This window comes from Carlito syrichta, unplaced genomic scaffold, assembly GCF_000164805.1.
Source record: "Carlito syrichta isolate Samal-C Ts95f unplaced genomic scaffold, Tarsius_syrichta-2.0.1 Scaffold302969, whole genome shotgun sequence".
NCBI lineage: Eukaryota > Metazoa > Chordata > Mammalia > Primates > Tarsiidae > Carlito > Carlito syrichta.
Genome location: NW_007247065.1, coordinates 146443 through 153428, shown reverse-complemented (window position 1 = coordinate 153428; position 6986 = coordinate 146443).

The window sequence follows — 6986 nt, the reverse complement described above, 5'->3', positions numbered from 1 at the left end:
CATAGTCCAGTACAGTAGTCAATAGGCTATTTAAATGTGGTTATTTAAACTAAAAAGGATTAAAATTAAATAAAACAATTCAGTTCCTGAGTCATACTAGCCCTATGTTGAATGTTCAAGAGCCACAGGTGGCTAGTTGATATGGAACCTTTACATCACCACAGAACTTTCTTTTGGGTAGTATCATAAACTCGAATGTCTGGAATCACTTCCCAGCTAATCTTATCTGATTAGTGAAGACCATTATAAAGTCACTGGTGAAATCAATCTTCAATTTAAAGTCTAGTGTGATAATTAAGAAATCTAATATTACAATTATTTATATTCATTATTCCCAGACAAATTTTATAGGCTATCATATCTGTATTTTTCAGTTATAATGTCAGGAAATTACACAGTACCATATGTTTTAAAGACAGTTGATAATTTGAAACACATGTGTAAGATTTCCCAAGCCACCATTTCTTAGCATAATGATATATAAACTATGCAAATGACACTGTTCAGACTCCCCAGAAATTGCACTTGAGTGTCATTGAGGAAATCTGTGCTGTTAAAACAGTAAACATAAACTGATAAAATTGTAAAAAATGACTCCTTAGTCTATATTTTTTCAGAATAAATTTTTTAATGTATAAATGTCCTAGTTTAACTTATAATTCTTTCCTTGAACTAAGCTCATTGCACATGCATTACCTTGCCTTTCAACATCTTAGTTTCATTATAAAATCATTAAGAACCACTGATCCAGCTTCTTCTGACTGCAAGTCACACACATCGCCTCAGCCCTGGCCCTCTTTATGACTTGCTGGGTTAGCAAGTTAGCTCTCACAGCCTCCAAGAAATCCAACTTGCTCCTTGTATCTGCTCTAACTCTAATTAAATCTCTCAGTCTCATTGTGACTTCCTTGGAGGTGAAAAAGTGGTCCCATAAATTACAAGGGGTCCTAACTGGACATGAAAAAAGAATTTCAAGGAAAATATCCCCTGTAAAAAGAATCAGAGGTGGTGGGGAGAATTGGAAGAAGGTAGTCATTTCCAGGATGTGAGTGTTAGCACAGAGACTAACAAACTAATTTTCAACTCATAGAGTTAAGGATGATTATAGTGGTGGTGATTATGATTATGATAGTGATGGTGATAATAAAGATGACAACATGGTCTTCCTCAAGCCTATCTGCAAGATAATGGAAGAAATAAAACTTGAACCTCTGTTACTCCTAGTCTGATGCTCTAATTCATGGTGCACACACTAGTGCAATGATAAACACAGCTTACTCCCAGTTCACTTTTTATATTCATAGGCAAGAATCTCCTCAAGGACTCCCTAACTGAACTCCAGTGAACAGAATGCACCCTGGACAAAGTCACCCAACTTCATAATTTCTCCTCGTTGTGGTCTATTATGTGCTTACTTGTCAACAGCTTGTTTTCAAGATGAGGTTATAAAGAATGTGGATCTTTATTCTGGATGAGACTGACATCCCCAGAAGCCACCTGGCTTGTGCCAGGGGTGCACACCTTGTTTTTCTGTTAGAAGCTCTCATTTGCCTGTTTTACTTTGTCTTGAATAACATTATACTCTGTCCATGTGTTGTTTCCTTTGCCCTTTTGGGTTATTCTGTTCCAGCTCACCAGATCACAGCTGCTTATGTCTCCTGCAGGCATCCATTCTTGGCATGTGTCCAAGCTAGTGCTACAGCAACCCTGTTCTACCTAGGAATCTGGCTACTTTCCAGGGCTTCATTGTTATTATAGTGTCCTTTAATGTTTGGCCTTTCCACCTCTGCAGATTCCAGTTTGAGTTAAAAGAGCCTGGAGAATTTGCATTGTACCACCTGCTGTATCAATGTGATCAAAGCAAGGACATCTGGGAAAAGATGTATTTTTCACTTCTACTTTCATTCCAGATTTAAGGTTATCAACCTAATATATTCCCTAAAATGGAACTTGTAGCTCCATTCAAATATATCTGGAAATTTATACTTTTCTTGAATTTTGACACATTCTCTTTGAAAAGCTTCATCCCATAAAAATCTGTCCATTTTCTTATTCTCCATTCTTGTTTAGAAATATGGATTTATAATGCAATATTAGAAAAGCATTCTACAAACTGATCGTATGCCATCTGCTTATGAATAGTAATTAGCAGCCCCCTCTTCCACCCCAAGAACATCTGTCTCAGTTTACTGCCAGCTTATTTAGAGACACAGCATCATTGTTACCTGAATCTTGAGTCTGTTTTCCTTTATTAATGTGCTTATGGATCTACTATTTAAACTTTATAGACAAAGTTCTGAGAAGTTCTGGATACACAGTGCAGAAGGAGAGTCAAGATGCCAATGCTAATTTTGGCTTATTTTACTGGTCAGTCTACCCAGTGTCAAATTGCTAGATTTCACACGGCCACTCCCATGGCCACGTAATTAGCAAAAGGCTCTTAGCTTGCAAAAAGAGTTCTCATGAGTATTTTTTTTAAAACACTTTTTATTCAAGAAAGTATGAATTTTTTTTAAAGGGTACTTTTTTTGCCCATGAATCTTTGTGTTCTTAAAATCCAAGGAAGAATGTCCACTTTTTTTTAGAAGTCATGTGGCACATATTCTTATCACAACTCTTGTAACCAGTAGGAAGTCATTTAGAACAGTGGGGATCATTCTTCATCCTGTTGGTATTCAAACAAACAAACAAACTTTTTGCTTGCTTTTCGTGTTATTAAGTCCTCAACAAACTGAAGAGTACACATAGACTCTGTGCAGAAAAAAATAAAAGGAACGTCTGATGAATTTAAGTTTTAATTTACACATTGAAAACTAGATGGAAATCATGACTTGCCAAAAACAAATTTTGCTTCAAGCCAAACAGTAATGCATTGGCTCATATGTATACTTAGTACATCCGTGGGTGTGAAAGAATTTGTTGTTCATATCAATGAAAACATTTCAACACCAAGATCTCTTCCCCTTTGTGATAAATATACATCTGATGCTATTACTCCTGCATCAATAATTATTCAGAATAATCTGTATTTTTCCATGCATCCACTACTATAACATATTTTTTTAAATAAGTCAAGGAATTGTCCCTTTATATAACATTCTTCACAGCTACTTGCCACTCCCATTAAAATTCATGAGCCTGCGAGTTCGAGACCCGCCTGGGCAACTTGGTGAGACCTCATATCTACAATAAATCAAAAAATTAGTTGGGCGTGGTAGCACTCCCCTGTAGTTCCAGTTACTTGTAAGGCTTGAGGCGGAAGGATTGCCGGAGCCCAGCAGGTCGAGGCTGCAGTGGCCAGGAGCGGCCACTGCACTCCAGTCTGGGTAACAGAGTGAGACTTCAACTTAAAAAAAAAAAAAAATTCAAAGTCACGTATTATTAGAGCTTCTTTTTTTCCTGAAATCTTCATGGAAGCCTTGAAATAACCAACACCTTTAAATAAGAAAGAGAAACTCATTCTTAAGGCCTTTCACTTTTACATTATTCATAATGAAGACCTCGGCATGATTTTATCACTAGAAGTAAAGATTGTTTTCCACCATACATCATAATGAATAAAGTGATTTCTCATAGACTAGTCATTATACAGTAATTTCATAGTCAAAGTCATACAAAATACACACAAAACACAGTACGGAAAGATGTAACATAATTAGTAGTTGGGGGGGACATCATGATGCCACATGTCTCTCCCAGTGCCAGCATCTTCAACTTCAATATCTATTGAATATAAATTGTCCCCAGCTTTTACCCTTTTTCAGATCATATGATTTGTTATGGTATGAAAGAATGGAAGAATTAATCATGAACTTTTCTGATATTTTATTAGTAAGAAAATATTATTGAAATAACCTTTCCTGAATCACAGCCCCAGCTTTCATAAACAATTAAATTCAATATTTTATTGGGGCTGCTGGATTTAGAAGTTTACCAACTGAAGTTCCTTTTTATTTACCAATTGGGTAACATCAAGACTTCACTGATAGCGCAATTACTTTCTCTTAATAAGCTTTTTATTTAAGCCATGACCCCCCAAAAAATTCTAATAGGTTGATTTCTTCCTTCGTAGAGTAGATCAATGACTTTGATATATAAATTGCTTTTTAAAATATCAATAACGCTAAAAATAAGAAAATTGAGTCAAATAGATATCAAAGTGTCCATGAATTAATTGCCTTCAAATCTTAAGAATAGAAAGTATCATATAATGCAATAGTCTTCCAGTTTGGGTCTATGGAACACTAGAATTCTGGAGAAATATCTTGAGGACTGTCTTTGTCATAAGAAGTGGTAAGTGGAACCCTCCAACTACATTGTTACAATCGCTCAGCTCTACTCTGTTCTGCATATTAGAGTTCAATGCATTATTTAAAGAAAGGAGCTTTGCAGATGTTTCCCTTTGAATCCATATTCTGCATCACTTCAGCCTGGTCAGAACTTAAAGCAAAAGTAGGTGGCCACCTGTTTTGGTTTTTGCTCTTCAGTTTATGGTTATTAAAAATGTATGTTTATGTAGTTTTCTCACGAGAATTCCATCCTTTAGAGACGACTACTGACTGGCACATCTGCGTTTTCACCACTTTCTTAAATACGTCTGAGCAATGCCAGCTCTAGGTCCCATATCAGGCATAAGGAAGGCTAGAAGTATCATAGGTAACAAATAGGGGTGGAGAGGGGAACAGAATTTGATAGGAACTATAAAATGTGTAAAACTCTTTTAATGGTATTTGTCTCTAAATATTCTAAAATATCTGTCTTGTTGCAATTATTGGACACAAAAGTAAGTTTCTAGCCAAGACAAGAAATTGAAAAGAATCAGCAGTCTCAAGAATAGTCAAATTCCAAAATATTATTAACTATCAATTTATTCTTTCAATCTATATATATGTGAGGTCCAACAGTTAAGTTTGAGAACTCATCCTAGAAAAAGTGCTACATATCTCATTCCTGACTATCACTACAATCTCTCCTTTGAAGTATCCCCCTTGAGAAGCTATGCACTGACACCAGTGCCTAGTCCACCCATCAAAGCAATTTTGGAACTCTTTTCCTGGAATGACCATCGGAGCCATCATTGTATTACTCTTGAGTCCTAAATGTCATCAGATGTCTTCGTTTCAATATTTCCTTTATCTTCAGGTAAATAAAAAAGTCATTTGGGGCCAGATCAGGTGAGTATGGAGGGTGCTCCAATACAGGTATTTGTACAGTGCTGCTAATGTAAGCATATGGTGGAAAGTTCACAAACTTAATTGTCAGACCTCAGTAAATAATGATGCCAGCTCTAATGGCCATTCCAGAAAAAAGTTTCAAAGTTGCTTTGATGGATGGACTAGGTGCTGGCATCAGTGCATGGCTTTTCAAGGGGAGTACTTTGAAGGTTACCATGGTGATAATTAGCAATGAGGTATAGCACTTTTTCTAGGATGGTTCACAAACCTAATTGTCAGATCATGCATCAAAATTAAAATTATATATAATTTTTTAAATTGCCTTTATGAAGCAGAATATGTAGTGTGTAGGAATCCCTGTAAAGGTAAACTATAGCCTAATCATGCAAAGATTTTCCCTTTACTTGTTCTGACAAAGATCCTTCACTTACTCAGAAGATAATTATCTGGTACTTAAACAATCCAGTGCTACCACAGGCCAAAGTACTCCTGAAAAGTTAAAGTTCACTTCTTGCATTATCAACTGATTCGAATTATTGAAATGATTCTGTCTTTTCATACAACATGCCACTAAATATCTTCCTAATATCTAATTCAGTCACTTCTTCCAACAAAATATAATGGAATGCCTACTGAATAGTCCATTTGAACAGTTCCTATACCTCAAGATATAGAAGATGGTTTTCTTCAGTGATTTAACTTTAACGATTAATTGTTCATAATCCCTGAAAAACTTTTCATTGATAATTCTCAGAAGACAAAAAGTTCTTATCAGACAAATGAAACATATTTTCTAAGGCTATTTTTGAAATAATGACCCATTTAATGTTAAGGTATGATTTTAGTACCATTATATTTAGAGTGCCAAGCTATCTGCCTCTCTTGACTGGGCTCATTTCAAGTATGGGTTTTAGACTGGACTACTTATTATTTGTTGAATAGCTGAATTTCTATTAGTCATATATAGCCTATCTCATATTTCAGAGTTCTATTTGGGAAAAAAAAACAGGAAGCAAAGAAAAAAACAAGGCACCCACTTCATTCTCAAATTTTATAGAGAGAAATCCCACAATCTTCTAGTGGACTGACCATGGCTCATCCATGCTTCCCTACATAAAAATTTGATACTTTGTGGAAAAATCTAAATATCATGGAGGAGAGTAAGTCAACAATAAGTGGAAAATAGGGTTCATAATGTATGCAAAACCATCTTTCAGACAGAACCCTAGAAAGAGTGCTTCTGCTTTATTTGACGACCTTTTGCCCTCTTACAGTCTGGGTGCCTAGCAATAACTTCTGATGACCTGAATGCTTTGTGTGGTAATGGTCTTGCCACAGGGTTTGCCATAGACAATATAACTGGGGAGAATGCTTTTTCCACAGAACAATTTTCTAGGGTTTGATGTGTGAAATTAAGAAGAAAACATTTTGTCTAATTTGTGTGCAGACAAAATTCAATAATGCTGAATGAATACTTGCAAACTGCGTATTCTACAGTCCATTAAAAAGATCATTCCAGCCAGGCTTGGTGCCTCAGCCTGTAATCCCAGCACTGTGGGAGGCTGAGGTGAGTGGATTGCCTGAGCCCGTGGGTTCGAGACCCACCTGGGCAACTTGGCAAGACCTCATCTCTACAATAAATCAAAAAATTAGCTGGGCATGGTAGCGCACACCTATAGTTCCAGCTACTTGGAAGGCTGAGGCAGAAGGATCACCGAAGTCCAGCAGGTCAAGGCTGTGATGGCCAGGAGCGGCCACTGCACTCCAGTCTGGGTGACAGAGTGAGACTCCAACTCAAAAAAGAAAATAAGA